The sequence below is a fragment of the Zingiber officinale genome, chromosome 2A, assembly GCF_018446385.1.
Source record: "Zingiber officinale cultivar Zhangliang chromosome 2A, Zo_v1.1, whole genome shotgun sequence".
Lineage (NCBI taxonomy): Eukaryota > Viridiplantae > Streptophyta > Magnoliopsida > Zingiberales > Zingiberaceae > Zingiber > Zingiber officinale.
Window position 1 is genome coordinate 138,231,265 of NC_055988.1, and position 16,925 is coordinate 138,248,189.

Consider the following 16,925-nt stretch of genomic DNA (forward strand, 5'->3'; position numbering starts at 1 on the left):
CCTGAAGTAAATGCTCATCATTGGAAACAGTAAATTCTGTAAATTTTTCTTCATCTATAAACTAACTTTTAGAAAAATAGCAAAGAATCATACAGATGTGTATGTGTTTGAGAGGTATTGAATACTAAAAGATTCATTAGAAAGAAAATTACACACTAAGGAAGAAACATAGAGTCAAATTTTTACCTTAAGTAGATGTGAGAAGGCACACTTGATCAAATAGCTAATTCACTTCTTGGAACAAATCAACAGGAATCTCTGTCACACATATAAAAAGCAATGCTTAGAACCTGTAGACTTTTAACACTATCAAGTGCAAACTAAATAGCTGAAGAAAAGGCATGTAAATGTAACAAAATCCAATAAATCTACAAATGTATTTAAAGGAAAGAACTGTCATGTATCTGCAAATAAAAATTTGAAAGAACTTCTAGAGTCAAATATAGAGCAGAATTGCATCCAATACCCTTATAGATCAGAGAATTTCTAAGCAACAAGGGGTCATTATATCGCAATAGTCAACTAGCTAATTTCTAATTATAATATCTAAGATTTGAAAGTTAGTTCTGATAACTTCCTAGAGTCATATATAGAGTAATTTTGTAGTAACTAGCTATAACATATTAAAGCATACATTCTAAGATATCAGGGTCTTTGCATAAGAATAGTTCTATTCTAATCAACACTTGTAACCTACAATACTAAAGTAATTTACCAAAAAGAGGTCTTTATCCAGTTTCAATGGAATAGGAGAATACAATATAAAGCATGAAGAATCAATCAAGACACCGATGCTAGTATCTCCTATGACCATATCTTAATTACGCATTTCCGAAAGTACACAAACTCAACACAGATTAAAAACATAATAGGAAAAATAGGCAGATTGAATCTAAACCTAGAACAAAATTCCTAATTCAAGAATAAAAAAGAACCCAGATCTGAGGAAGCCCTAGAACCTAAAACATCTATCATCTCACTACAATCAACAAATCGATCGAAAATATCATATGCCCGAGTGAAAACTGATACGATCAAGCAGAGAACGGGCACCTCATCGATGGCCTAAAAAAAATACCGACGGAAGCCAGAAAGAGGATCTCGAGATTGTAGAGACATAGATCAGAAAAAAAACAAATAACACATAAGAAAGATGTGAAGAAGGATCTTACCTAGGTCCAGGGACACGACAATGGAGGAGGCACATCGCGAATAGCTTGAAGCTCGGCGGCGACACTCGATATGGTGATAAAAACTGAAGGTGCAAGCGAAGGGACGGAGGAGGAAGGCAGAGGTGGGGGTGGCGTGGAGACGCAATCGACATACCTTGTATTCTTACGTACCTTGAGTTGGACTAGTCATACAGGTATCCGGGGCTGTCAACAGCCATATTCGCCACAGGAATAGGAGGAAGAGAACATGGAATTGGAATTTCTAATGAGGCACACTCGGCTTCTCAAGGGTATGGTCGGTAAGATCTGGCGGGCGATCTTGGAGTAGGAGAGCACACGTCATGGAGGGAGAACCAGTGGAGGCGCCACCCCTTCCTGTCGCGTGGTCGACAGGATGGCATGAAGAGATCATACAAGGTGAGGGAAAGAAAAATAGATTAGGGTTCGGGAATGCTAAGGGGGAAAACACAGCGCCAAAAGGTTTTCGGAGAGAGGGAAAGCAAAATTACAAAGGGAGCAAATGGCGAACGAATAAAGTCAAAGATAACAATTTTATCAAAAACTGTTGTCGTAGCCCCCTAAAAAGTGCTTAAAGACAACAATTTTAAAAAATGGTTGTAAAAAGTGTTGTTGATTTAAAAGGAAGTCGCTCAATGACAACAGTTTTCACAAAACCATTGTCTTTTATATTTAATGGGAGTTCAAAGACAATGGTTTTGCCAAAAATCGTTGTCTTTGACCAAATTTGCAATGGTTTCTCTTAAAATCATTGTCTTTATGGTGTTGTCTTTTAACATTTTTGATGTAGTGGGGGGAGTTTCTCCTCTAGGAAAGGGAGAGAATGAAGGAAAATCCTCATTCATGCTTTGGCATGAAGAAAAAGTTGAGGTTATGGATTAGCCTAACTTAAATAAATTATCAAACATCAAAAAGGAGGAGATTGTTGGTGCAATTTCCCTAGGCCGAAGTTGATTAGGATGACTAAGCTTGATTTGGCTCAAGTTTTAGTCGTAATGTATGAGTTTCGATGTTTGACAATAGATGAAGATTGTTTTGACAATGTATGGAGATTATAGGAGCAATCGTCCGTTTGGGGAGATTGATCAAGGTTGACCAGTTTAATGTAAAGAAGAGTCAAGTAGGTCAAGGTTGATAGGATACTTAACTAGAAAGTCCTGGTGAGTGAAGGTAGGTAGAAGAGAAATCCTAGTGAGTGAAGTCAGGTGAAAGACCTAGTGAGTGAAGATAGGCAAATGAGAAATCCTGGTGAGTGAAGCACGGTGAAAGACCTAGTGAGTGAAGATAAGCAAATGGAAAATCCTAGTGAGTGAAGCCAGATGAAAGCTCTAGTGACTGAAGTTGGGCAGATAGAAATACTGGTGAGTGAAGCTAGGTGAAAATCCTAGTGAGTGAAGCTAAGCAGTAAGGAAGTCCTGGTAAGTGAAGCTAGGCACGTGGAAATCTAGGTGGGTCCAGGGTGACCGGACACCTGGTGTTTGGAAGTCCAAGTGGATCATGGAGGATCGGACACTTGGCATGAGACGGTAAGTCCAAGTGGATTAAAGAATTGACCGGACACTTGGTGACAAAGTTCCAGCAAGTCAAGGTTGACCAAATGCTAGGCATGGGCGAGTCCCAACAGGTCACGATTGACCAAATGTTGGGTATGAAAACCCTAGACTTGAGTTAGTCAAGTTAGGGTTGGTCAATCGATTAGCCGATCGATTGAACTAGAGCTCAATCGATCAGCCGATCGATTGGGGCCACACCAATCAATTAGTCGATTAATTGGAGGTCATTGGCACAAGAGAGTAGTGTGCTCCCCAATCGATCAGCCGATAGATTGGGGCGCTCTAATCGATCGGGCGATCGATCTATTGGGGTTTGATTTCTTACAGTGACGCAAGGAAAAGCCGGAATTAATTGGTCAATCGATTCTAAGACTTTCTGTGAAAGCACAGAAAACCTCTAGATTGATAGGTTGATTGATCCAGCTACACCCAATTGATTGGTCAATCGATTAGGATATGATCATTGCATAAGATGCAGGTTTTGGATGGTTGGGATCGCTGTGATCTAACGTGGCAATCGATTGGGAGGAGGCCCAATTGATTGAGAGCCCTAGATCGCGCAGATATAAAGGCGACAGCGAGGTTCAGATAACACATCTCTTGACTCCATCTTCTCCGCTACAGTTTGCTGAACCTAGAACCTTGGAAGACAAGTGTCGCTACACTTTCCAACTGGTCCAGAGACATCTACAAGCTACAAGAGATCAAGCAAGAAGGTTTTCATTTGTTTTATTGTGTATTTACTTCTTTTTTGAGTTGTATGCTTATGAGAGTCTTGTACGAGGTTTCTCTACCTCTGATTATTCCGAGAATGAGTTTGTGCTCATAATGGAGAGCGTGCACCATGTGGATCCTTGGATTAGTCACCTCTTCTTGAGGTGGATACCAAGTAAATTTTTGTGCTAGCATTGGGAGCTTGCTTCGAGTCTATTCAGCTACAAATCATCATCATCGAAGCATGGGAACTATTCACCCCCTTAGCTACGAAGTGACCCAACAAAGGAAGTGGTGGGTAGTAGCAGACCGTCGTCGTTGGCTATGAGCCACTATCGGTGTCACTTAGCTACCAAATTAAGGTAAGATCTCTAGTTTAAGAGGCTATTGATCAGTAATTATGTTTAATTTCATATGTGAAGTGTATATTGTGAATTGGGATGTTGGGATTTGGTAAATGTTGAATAGGAGTAATGATAATTTATAAGAGCATTTTAAACTATCATTTTAATTGATCTATAATGATATTTTTAAATGTCAATTATAATATTTTATAAAGACATTAAATATAGTTACTGATATTTATTCAAAATACAAAATATTCACCACATAATAGAAAAAATTACATATCATCACAATTTATCCATCGTCACAATTCACCCACTATACAGAATAGAAAAGTTTTATATTCAAAATATCCAATTTATTCACCACATCATCAAAATTCTTCCCATCATCACAAAAGTACAAATGCAATACTAATATAAAAGTATTGAATCCAACATGAACTAAATACTAGCAAAACATGAGTTTTAGAACTACCAAAGTCTTATAAAAATAAAAACTCAACTAATTTACTATTAACCATCATATTATAAGCAAAATTCAAGTACATGTCACCTACAAATACAATCCATAAATTTGTATAAATAAATTAAATAATAAAAATATAAACCTAATAAAAATAATTTAAAATATTAAATATCATACTAAACGAGAAATAGATAAAGTATCATTCCATATGCACTAATAGAAATCTTTGGTTATTGCCAACTGTAAATACATTTTATATTTATTTAAAATTTTAATAACATGATAAATATAAAAGATAATAATAATAATTCATTAAAATGTTTAAATCACACAAGACGACAAGGTCAAGCTATCATTCCTTCAAGTGTATCCTCAAACCTTTATAAAAGATCATAAGGTCTAATTAAATTTTCTTCTGGTTCTAGGGCAACTAGTACTTATACTTCACACTAATTTGATCCTAGTTTTTGTCTCCCTACTATATTATTTGAATCCATGCTAAAGAACACTCGCCATAATTTTTATCAAATCAAATAAACTTTTGATCAAAATAGAACTTCCAATCTATATGAAAGTGCAAAATATAGAAAAAGTTTTCAAGAGGTGTGGAACATATAATAAAATAGAATTAAATAAATCTTACCCATAAGGATATACAAGGTGGAATAGAACCTTATGGATTACTATTTGATGAATTGTGTTGACTATTATTGTAATTTGAAAGAGGATGTGATCAAAAATCTTTATTTTTAACATTGCAACATGTTAGCCTTGCTTTTTAATTTGTTCATTCATCTTTTCTAACTTTGTATTCTATTCCATTACTAGTTGATTGCATGTGCCACAACTTGGAACTACAACCCATAAATCAGATGGGCTAGCACCATCACAAGCTACTCGACCAGGCCTATTTGGTCCAATGATTTGAGCAAATATATCATTCGAACTCACTTGATAACTACAATCTTCAGAAAGTTGATCATTACACCTCTAATAAGTGATCTCAAATCATTTGATACTAGATCATCTTCTGAGAGTCTGTATCTTCAATCTATCATACAAGAAGTACTTACTCAATTATATTTGAAAAAAAAAATATGTATTTTTAATAACTATTACAACGCAACTTACATGATTGGCACACTATGTATTTGTTCTCTATATATAACAATTATCGCAAAAGAACCAACTCTTGAGTGGCAAGGAGTTTGGCCTATTAGAATGCTCAAATGTCAGCCAGTGGTGATCTCAAATCTCTCCTTTCTTGATCTCAAAACTGAACTGAGAGGACTCTTCCTTCGTCAATGTGCTAAATTGTTGATGGTCGCCCACATGTAAATATCAAGATGCTTTATTATATTCATGCAGACAGTATCGAAGAATATCTATAAAGACATCTGATAACCAATAAAACATAGTTGAAAGTTGACCACTACAGTCCTATTTGGCCACCCTGAATCCTTAGGTTTTGTGGGGTGCATATTTGCCAACTGGGTGATAGTTTGCTCATTCCTAGCTACTATCATCTCATATGTATCGATTCCAAATGTAGCCAAACAGCTTCAAGTGCCTCTTCTCTATTTAAATTTATTTCATGCATGCCACACATTGAGGTTTTTAGTTGTGCAGCCACCCATTATTTGTAACGGTGTATTGTATTTTGGCAAAATTTATTTGCATTGCTGTGATCCTGCTCCGAGGTTCTCCAAGAGGACTCATCGGTGTGCTGGCAAGAGAGTTGACGCGGCTGAGCAATGTGTAGATTAATCAAATTAGAGAAGAGAAATGATCCTCAGCCCATTTGCCTTTTCTTATTACTATTCTTTTATACACTTTTCCCTCAAGTGTTTCACCTTCCTCATTAATGAGGTTGTATTTATTACAAGAGAGTAATGAACTAATTATTGATTCATTAATTATAAGAGATCTTTCGATACACCGCTCGGGTAATAATCAAGCTGATCAAGAGTGGGAAATCCATTCACCAAGAAAGCTCTTATCATTTCTAAGCATTACCGAGTGAGTTTAGAGTAGAGTCACCACTTGGCGCTCAGGTACCCTTTCTAGGTTTTGAGAAATCGTGTCATAACTCAGGCACACATCACCTTGTAAGCCTTAATTCTACTTGGTTAACTGGTACATTAGAAATCATAAGGGACAAATAAGAAAAAATCCCTAGGAATTATATAATAGTTAATTCTGTCATAATTTCTAAACCTTGATTTTTGAAAAACATTTGAGCATGCATAGTAATTTTTCAGTTTCTTTATTTGTGCTTTTAGTTTTTCATTTTTCATTTTTAAATTATCATACATTACTAAAGGACATGAATTTGCTAAGTTTAACTTTAGCATAGCATTTTCATTTTCAAATTTTAGCATGTTTTTGGAAAGTATTTTAATAAATTTAAAAGATTCTTTAGGAAGTAAGGCTCGTACCTCACTTACCTCATGGTCTGATACTTCGTCTTCATTGCTGCTTTCTTCTGAATATCCTTTCGTCGATGCTCATTTCTGAGGAACTCTCGTCATTCCTCTGGTGGTCTGCCATTAGGGTTAATCCGGTGTACTCTTCTAACTTTGATTCTGATGATGATGATTTGTCCCATGTTGTCTTCTGGGTCTTGTGCTTCGATATTGTTGGTCTTTTACCCTTGTCTTTCTCCTTGATGTGCCCTTCTTCATGGTAGTTGTAGCATCGAACTATCCTTTTGCTCTAAAGGTGCTTCTTCATCTGTGACTTATTAAATTTACTAGCTTTAAGAAATTTTCTAAATTTCTTACCATTAAGGCTACCTCGTCTTTGTTGATTGATGCTTTGAAGTCTGAATCATCCATTCTGATCGCTTGGGTGATTTTTTGGCCATCTAGAGTTGAACTCACCCGAACCAACTCCAGCCACCTCTCCTCAAGTAGACTTCTGCTCCAGCTTCTCGTGCCTTGGAAGCGCCATGAGAATCCTTCTTGCCCGCTAGTGCACTCTTCCACAACTTCTCCTCCCTCGAATGCACCGATCTCGTCGACTCGCTTCTCGTGTCATCCTTCTCATCCACTACGTCTTCCGCTCAACTTCTTATATTCCTAAGCTCTTGCATACTTAGACACAAGGCATCAAACACAAACAGGACCTAACTTAACTTAGTTGACCACATTAAAACTACCATGGAGTACATACAGTATGAACAACAATTACAACTATTAAATCCATCAATAGGTGCAAGTGAAGTTGAGAAAAAGTTAGAGATAGAATTTGCATTCTGATTTGAAATCTATCTAAGTTATAAACTAATTAACTTTCTTCAAGTATATTATATAATGGATAATTTATATCATAACTACCTTCTAAGTAAAGGACCGTAGAATATTAAATGTCCAAGATAAAAAGATAATGGATCTTGCATTAAGACCTCTCTGTAACATAAGAGTATACTCTGGTTACTATGTTATTGGCTTTAAATTTCATGTGGCATAACGTGATTCACACACACTAACCTAAAGTTCAGGTATTTGCATAAAAGGATCTATCAACAACACTAATACTGAATTTGATTACTATGGTAGACTTGACGAAATTATTAAGGTTAAATATCCTGCTTTACCCATAAAAAGGTATGTGTTATTCAAATGTTCATGATATGATCCAACTTCAAGAAAAAAAATACTAGAATACATTCAAACTACAATATAGTTTAGGTTCATGTAAACAAAAGATTCAACAAATTTGAACTCTTCATTTTTGTAGTATAGACTGGACAAGTTTTCTATCTTAAATACTTGACGAAAAGAAGATCTAGTGAATGGTTAGTAGTTTGTTGAATAAAGCCTCGCTGGACCATAGAAATATCGAACTCCATCACGAGCCAAAACTATGATACATTTCAAAATAAGGAACTAGAGATATATTCAGTTGATACACAAATTCAATACACATCCCAATTACTTACAGATGTAAATGTCACTTATGATAAAATAGATGACGGATAGATGTCCATTAGTGAAGAGATTGATGTACTAATAGAATCTAGCAATAAAGACTTACAAACAGTTAATATTAATGATTCAGATTGCAATGATAATTAAATTTTAGATATAATCTTACTTTTTACATGTTAGTTTACTATATATGATATTATTATTCTGATTTGATTATTATTTAGCATATGTATGTGTTATAATGTTATTTTACAGATATAATCATGTCGGATATTACAGGAGTACACGGTGGTAAGATTCTTGTGAGGATTGCTAGGGATTGGTAAGTTTTGATATTATTAGTAATTCCAATTCATCTAATCTTTTATTTATTATTTAAAAATTTCTTGAAATTTTTTTTCATGTTGTTTTACTCTCGATGGTCATAATGTAGCTGCTTATATAAGCAGTAAATTTAAAGAATGTCAATTCTCATCTAGTACTACATGGACACATGTACCACAAGATCTTAAAGACTTTTATTATCGGGAATTCGTTGTAAGTATTTTGCATACTATTGATATTGTATAATATAATATCATTTTATACTAATTTTCTCGATATTGTTATAGAAAAAATATATTTGGGAGTCAGGATTCAAGGCACAATTTAAAGAAACATTGAACAATTATTGTACAAAACTATAAAAGGACTTGTTATACAAGTGGAGAAGGAAGAGAACAAGATCATCTCATATACCATATGAGTTTTGGGATGCATGGAAGAACACTTGGGCTACCAAAAAAATGATAACAAAATTCATCGACTGCTTGGAATAATAGAAATACTGAGGTCGCTAGCCCCCTCACTAAATCCACAAAGCATACAAATGAATTATGATCTATTGTAGAATAGACATTGTAAGTCTACTATAAAGTTATATTAGAATTTTTTTTATTATTAATGAACTTATTTTATTTTATAAAAAAAAATTGTATATGCAGGCTGATACTTTATAGAGACATCCCACTAGTTGGGAGGTATTTCTCAATACACACAAAAAGAAAGATGACACCTTTATCGATACTTGATCAAAAGTCATAGATGTAAGAATATAAACTTAATTATTGCTCACATTTAACAATTACTAGCTTTATTAATTGTATATTGGATATTAATAATATTTTTTACATAGGATGATATCATTGATCAAGTTGCTCAAATGTTATAGAGTGAGAGGAGTTACAGACTCTATCAGACGATGTACTAAATGATATCTATTAATGATATTATTAATGGATAGAAAAAAGAACTCCCTCTATAACCTTGGCTCCCAGACAAAAGTTGCATATGATCATTTGATGGCTCCTAGGCTCAGGGGTCATTCCAATTCTTCTTCATCTGCTCGAGTGGAAGCATTAGAATAAGAAAATAAAGAATTGATGGATTGGGCCACATCAATAGAGCAATCGATGGAAGATTGAGTCAAGACGTTAGTGGTGCGGGAAATGCAAGAATTCATAAACAGTTGGACTCCAAGTTTTCAAACGTCACATCGTTTTGACTTACAAGAGACTCAAGATATGAACGCGCTTGATAAGTAGCTTATGAGGTGAGAGAGAGAAAAAAAGATTTGATATCCTGTATACCCTTACCCTGCATACTCTTGGACGTCCCTCACATTTCCAAACATCCGGATGCCCACCCGGGCACCAAGGCTCAAAAAAGTGAGTCGGGGTGCCCGGACGGATATTCAGGCGCTTGGACATGTGATGAGCACCCAGAAATGTGCAGAGTATCAAATCTCTTTTATACTGACCATTTATATATATATATATAGTCAGTATAATTGGAGTTGATATTATATTATATCATTAAGGTATGTATTCTTTTAAATCATGTTAAACTTGTGTTGATCAGTTTTTGTATTTTTCTGATAAATAATTTAACTTTAGATTCATATATAAAAATGATTGTTTTAAAATATAAAATGTAGTGTAGTTTAAATCATGTCTTTATTTTTTAAATAACCTATCATATTATATTTACCTAGGTTATGATGATGAGATATGATAATGTATTAGCTTTTTAGATTTGAGTTGGAATATGATGAATTTGAATTATATAATTTTTGAACCATGTATCAATTTAAATTCATATATCGTGAATGTGAATGTATCGTGAATTTGATAATGTGATTTGTAATTGAATTTGAATGTGTTTGTGAATTGATGTAGTGTGTATCACACTACATCACATATTGATTTGAGTGTGTTTAGATTTGAGCATGGTTCCTCGATACATTTAAATGTATCATGAATGCATTTGGATTTGAATGTGTATTGATTTGTTTATTATGTATCGTAATTGATGTATCTTGTAAACGAATCAAACCGCTACAAGAGGGGAGGTGCTGGCAAAAATTTTAGAAAATTAATGATGGATTTTTTTCCCGTCACTAAATTATTATAAATTTGTAATAAAATTTAATTTTCATCGTTAAAATTAATGACAAAATAATTTTTCCATCACTGATTAAAAATAATCTATTGCTAAATTAGCGACATATTAGTTTTTTTTCCATCGCTAATATTAACGACAGAGATTAACTCCGTCATTTCATTTAGTGACTGAATTTTAATACCGTTGCTAATTTTAACAATGAAAATTAAATTCCATCATCAATTAACAACGAAAATAAATTTCAATTGCTAAAATAACATCAACGACCAAAATTAATACGATCAAAATATTCTGTCACTAATCAATCGCTAAATCTACTTAGCGATTCTATCACTAATCAATCGCTAAATCTACTTAGCGACCGAAATTTTGATCGCTAATTGCCGTTCTTTTAGTGATAGCAGATAAATCCACCTTGTGCAAGCATGAGATCCCACTGTCTAACAATATTTCCCAAACTACAATTGACTAGTTCATCTAGTCATAAGATAACTAAATTGAAGAATAGTTCTAACTTCCTGGAACAAATTCGCTAATAAAGACAAACTTAGAATCCATATAAAAAGTGATTGTCAAAAGGCTTTCATAAAGTTTTACAACTTTGAAGTAAACATCCGCAATTCTTGTTGCATCCAGATGCCAGTTGCAATAAATAAAATATGCCATCTTATGAACCAGTAGGCAAACACAACATAACATCTATGCTCACATCCTCCCAAGAAGCCTTAGGAACTCGTAATGGAGTATAAAGTCTTTTATTTTGCACGACTCGTGGCAATGTTCCAAAGCGACCAGCATGCGTACTCCATGAGATTTCATGATAATGGCCTATATATTCGAGAGCATTTAGGAACAGACAACTGATTTTCCCTGAAAAAAAAAAAGCATCTTAAAACAATTTGATCACAATATCCATAAGCATACTACATGAAAATTCAACATATAGATCATCATTGTAACATCAAAACCCAAGACCTTAACTTGCATTATAAATTGCAAAGATTGCTTGCCTAACTTAAGGTATCATCCACCTTATTCAATCTTTTAGATTTTTGCTTGATATGAAATGAAAAAGCTTGATGAAATTCAACTCATTTTTCATGTCTCTGCGCTCAACTTGTGTTGGCCATTAATTTATTTTAATGCGATCATAAAAGAGAATAGTCTTTTAAAATGCGGTAATGTCTTTAGTGTTGTCTCCGGGTAGCTTCTGGAGTATGCAAACTGATCGTCGAGGCTAGTGTTCGACACTATCTCCGTAAACGATATTGCTCCGCTACGGTGCTTAACGGATTGTTGCAATTCGTTCCCAAAATACAATGACGACGAACGTCTCGGAATCGTAGCACTCCGACTTCCGAGACCAACGAACCTTTTAGTAGACTTCTTGGACTCTTGAATGCACAAGATGAGATGAATGCTTGAGGAAGAGAAGAGAAGATTGAGTGAGTATTCCATCATCTGGAGGGTTCTATTTATACTGAACGAAGAGGTTGAGTGTCCTTTGGGTGAGTGGATGTGTTCCTTGGGCTGGATCGATCTAGATCATCTATTCTGAAGGGTTGTAACCCTTCACCAAGCCCACTTCAATCTCATCCATCAGATCTGAGGAGTTGTGACCCTCAGATCCCGCCTATTGTCATCAGCCATCGGATCTGGATCCATTGATTCGATGCTTCAGATCAAGCCTCATCCCAGGCCGTCAGATCGTTACTCTTTGCGATCCAACGCTCTAGATGGCATCACAAGCGATTCATCATATCTATTTGATCAACGTTGATCAACGGTAGCCATCCATTCCCTAAGTCAACTGTCCAGTCATCTCCCTTTGCCCACGAGGATGCCGCGAAGTGCAAAGTGCGACACGTCACCCGAGTGCCACGCAGCACTGCAATGTCACTGGAGCATAAATTTAAGCTCCTCGATGCTCCTCGCGACGATGCGTGCGAAGTGCGCCTACAAAGCGCCCATTGCGCACGTGGCGGGTGGCGGGCTCACAGGTGCGAGCACCTGCTCGCCCTGGGCTAAGGGGTCACCTGTCCTTTTATTTTTTTGTGTTAACTCTATTAACACATCTTCATTAATAACTAGAGAATACACATCGAGAATTTCCGATGTGGGACTATTCTCCTATGCACTTTATTAATGAATAACAAATGTTATTTTGGGTTGACTTTAAACATTAATTTCTCATTCACCCTTAATCGGTTTTGAGCAAATTAATAGTCTAAATCTAGTGTTCTAAAAAGCGCCCTAGGCGGCCGCCTAGGCGCTCGACGGTTGGCAACTGCACTGGAAAGGTGCTGGGCGGCCAACCTAGGCGGCTGGGCCGCCTAGGCGGCGCTCAGCGTCGATGGTAGTCGTTGGGCGCCGCATCACGGGACACGGGACGCGCCCGCCAATGCCAGACACGTTCCCGAACGCGTCTGTTGCAGCTAGACCCGTCGCCGGAAGCTTCCAGCGGCCCTGGAAGCTTCGCCCGAGGCTTCCGGTGGTACAAGGGTCGCATCCAGCGTAGGTACAGGACGCGACGTTGAAGCTTCCGGTGCTGCCGGAAGCCTCCAGCGAAGCTTCCGGTGCCGCCGGAAGCCTCCGGCGAAGCTTCCGGTGCCGCCGGAAGCCTCCGGCGACAGGTCCAGCGGCGCGCGACAGCAGACGCGTCCCGCGCGTCATTTACTGAGTTCGCGTTTTTTCTTTTTTCTTTTCCTTTTTTTTAAAATTTTTAATTATTTATTTAATTAAACAATTTCTCACTTAAATAGGATAATTTCAATAGGCTTTTATACCCCTAATTAAATTATCCCAACAAACTAAATAAAAAATATATTTAAAATTTAAATCTTTTTTATAAATTTTATTAATTATTTATACTCTAATAATATTATATTTAAAATTTAAAAACTAGGATTAACTATTATTAATTAATTTATAATATTTTAGGTATAAATTAAAAAATTCTAATAAATCTTATTAATCCATATAAATCATATTTATATTCATAATTTTATATTTAAAATTTTTAAAAAATCCTAATAAAATTTATTAATTTATTTATATTCTAATAATATTATATTTAAAATTTAAAAATTCTAATAACTATTATTAATTAATTTATATTTTGATATTTTATATTTAAAATTAATAAATCTAATAAATCTTATTAATCCGAGGAATCCGCCTAGCGGCGCCTAATTCCCGCCTAGGCGGCCTAGGCGCTAGGCGCTGGTCTAGCGCCCGATTAGCGCCTAGCAAATTTTAGAACCTTGTCTAAATCTATCTACGCGAATCGTAGATTTCAATTTTGAAGTCAATTACGACTTTCAACAATTGATGGCTTCCTTCCTCTAAATCGTTTTGGTCCATTTAAGGCCCCAATATCCAACATTTAGTGATTCAAGTATCTAACAATAGCATAGGATTCCTTACCATAAGTAGAGTATTTCTAACAGAACCATTGAACTTCTCGCTAAAGAAGATAATTGAGTTACTTGCCTGGCTAAGGACAACTGATTCTCACATTTGAAACATCACACTCTACTTTAAAATCTATTAAATCTGGAGGTGCAAGTATTTACGCATCAGTCACCTCCTTTATGATATTAAAGGATTTGTCAGCTTCTTTGGTCCACAACAAAGTTCCTCCTTTCAAGCATTCAATGATGATAGTGCTAAAATTTGGAAAAAGAAAAACCCATAAAGACTGCCTTCCTCATGCTCTGATCATGTAGCCAGTGACACTACTAGCCAACAACTGTTGCAGCAGCTATCATTGTCTAGTTATGAAGAAACCCCATTGAGGTGTTCTGCATGGGCTGCATGGGTGCACACTGCCTTCTTAATGAGCAGACCACAACCAACTTTAACCTCCAATTCCACTGCCCCTAAGATGTGATTGGCAACAATGAACCCTAATCTTGAGTCAACTGCGGCTCTACCTCGACATCATTACCTCTAGGTTGTGACCCTAGGCCACAATCTCCATGATCCATCGCCGAAGTCCACACAAGTTTTTGAATGGGGATCAAGCCTCACGCTCCACGTAACCAAGTTGAGCAGCCCATTAGCTTCCCAAACTGAATGAGCCATCATCGAAAATATCAACCCTTCCCCCCCCCCCCCACCCTCGCCCCCCAAAAAAAAAACGGTTGATTACAAAACAATGATAGCATTAAATACAACAACAACAACCAAGCCTTTTTCTATTAGGTGGGGTCGGTTATATGAATCCTTTTACGCCATTGAGCTCTATCTCCTACTATATCATCATCTATATTTAAATAAATTTTATCTTATTTTATTATTGCTAACCAAGTTTTTTTTTTGTCTTCCTCTTCCTCGTTTGATATGCATGTTTATCATAGTTTCACATCGCCTAACTGGAATATTTATTGGTCGTCTAAGTACATGTTTGTACCATCTTAAGCGCGTCTCTCAAGGTTTTTCCTCAATAGACGCAACTCCGACTTTCTCTCTAATGCTCTCATTTCTTATTTTGTCCATCCTCGTATATCCACACATTCACCTTAATATCCTCATCTCTGCAACTCTCATCTTCTGCTCATGTACTCGAGTCAGAGCCCAACATTCAGTTCCATATAACATAGCAGGTCTAACTGCGATTTTATAGAATACCTTTAAGTTTAAGAGGTACTTTACGGTCACACAAAATAGTCGACGCTCCCCTCCATTTCACTTATTCTGCTTGTATTCTATATAAGATATCTCTCTCAATCTCTCCATTGTTTTGCAAAAATGATCCTAAATATTTAAATCTCTCAGTTCCAGGCAACTCATCCTCTCCTATCTTAACAATTATCTCATTATTTCTAATATTGCTAAACTTAAATTCCATATATTCTGTCTTTAGTCTACTAAGCTTAAAACATTTCCCTTCTAGTGTTTCCCGTCAACATGCTAGTTTAGCATTTACTCCTTCACGTGTTTCATCTACCAAAATAATATCATCTGCAAATAACATGCACAATGGTACTATGTCTTGAATGTGGCAATGAGTTCGTCCATAATAAATGTAAAAAGATAGGAACTTAGAGTTGATCCTTGATGTAACCCTATCTTTATTGGAAATGCTTCAGTTACTCCGCCTTAAGTCTTTACTCTGATCGTTACATCTTCGTACATATCCTTAATTAGGTCAATATATGTTACGCTAACACCTCTTTTTTCTATAATTCTTCATATAATTTATCTTGGGAATCTATTATAAGCTTTTTCTAAATCAATGAATATCATGTGTAGATCTTGTTTTTGCTCTCGATATTTTTCAATTAATTGTCTAAAAAGATGTATAGCTTCTATTGTCGAACTTCCAGGCATGAACCCAAATTGATTTTCGGTCACTGTGGTCTCCTTCCTTAATCTTTTTTCTATTACTTTTTCCCAAAACTTCATAGTATGACCCATTAGTTTAATACCCTTATAGTTTGCACAATTTTGTACGTCTCCCTTGTTCTTATATAAGGGAACTAGAGTACTTATCCTCCATTAATCAGGTATTTTTTTCGTTTTCAATATCATGTTAAATAATTTTGCAAATCATTCAATACTTTGTTTCCCTAGGCATTTCCATACCTCTATCGGAATATCATCTGGTCCAACGACTTTTCCATTTTGCCGCTTTTCCTTTACCCTCCTTCGGGGCAGCCTTCATTCCTCACCGTCAACCACGAACCGCTTGCCAGAAGTCGTACCATCCTCCGCCCGGACGTTCGACGCTAATGTTGTAGGACGACAAATCGTCAAGATCCGCCACTCTTCTCATGTCCGTGGGTGGTGAGAACTGTCATCCCAGTCGTCGCTGACCCATGCCGTTATTACCTAGCCTCATCTACAGCTGCTCAAACGTTGGGCACTGTCGCTCCCTTCATGTGAGCCACCGTTAGCTATCGTGAGCCACTGTTGTGGAAGAGGACGTCGACTGAGATAGGGGTAACGATCAGGTTCATTGCCTGACTAAGCCTAGGTTTAATTAAGGATTTGTTAATTTGTTTTAAGTTAATTAATTAGTTAAGACATTGATTAACAAGAGGATTTTTGATAAATTGAGTAAATCAAATTAATTAATTGAGATTTGATTTTAATGGTTAATAATTGAATAATGATGCACTCACTTAGAAGTTTATGGAGTGTTAATCTAAATTGGAATTAATTAAGAAGTCAATTAATTAATTAATAGATCCATGAATTAATTAGTTAATTGATAGGTGGATTAATGGATTAACAAATGAATTAATCAATAACTGATAAACCGATTTGACTTTGTG

The 16,925-nt window shown here is 36.0% G+C and overlaps 1 protein-coding gene across 1 annotated transcript in view; it reads right to left on the minus strand.

Moving 5' to 3' along the window:
* Window positions 1-11,191: 11,191 nt before the first annotated feature.
* The window catches only part of LOC122042426, a 33,708-nt gene continuing 27,974 nt past the window's right edge, over window positions 11,192-16,925 (minus strand). The window contains exon 6 of the mRNA XM_042602542.1: window positions 11,192-11,514. The gene's annotated coding sequence lies outside the window, so the exon portion shown is untranslated. The remainder of the gene's footprint in view (window positions 11,515-16,925) is intronic.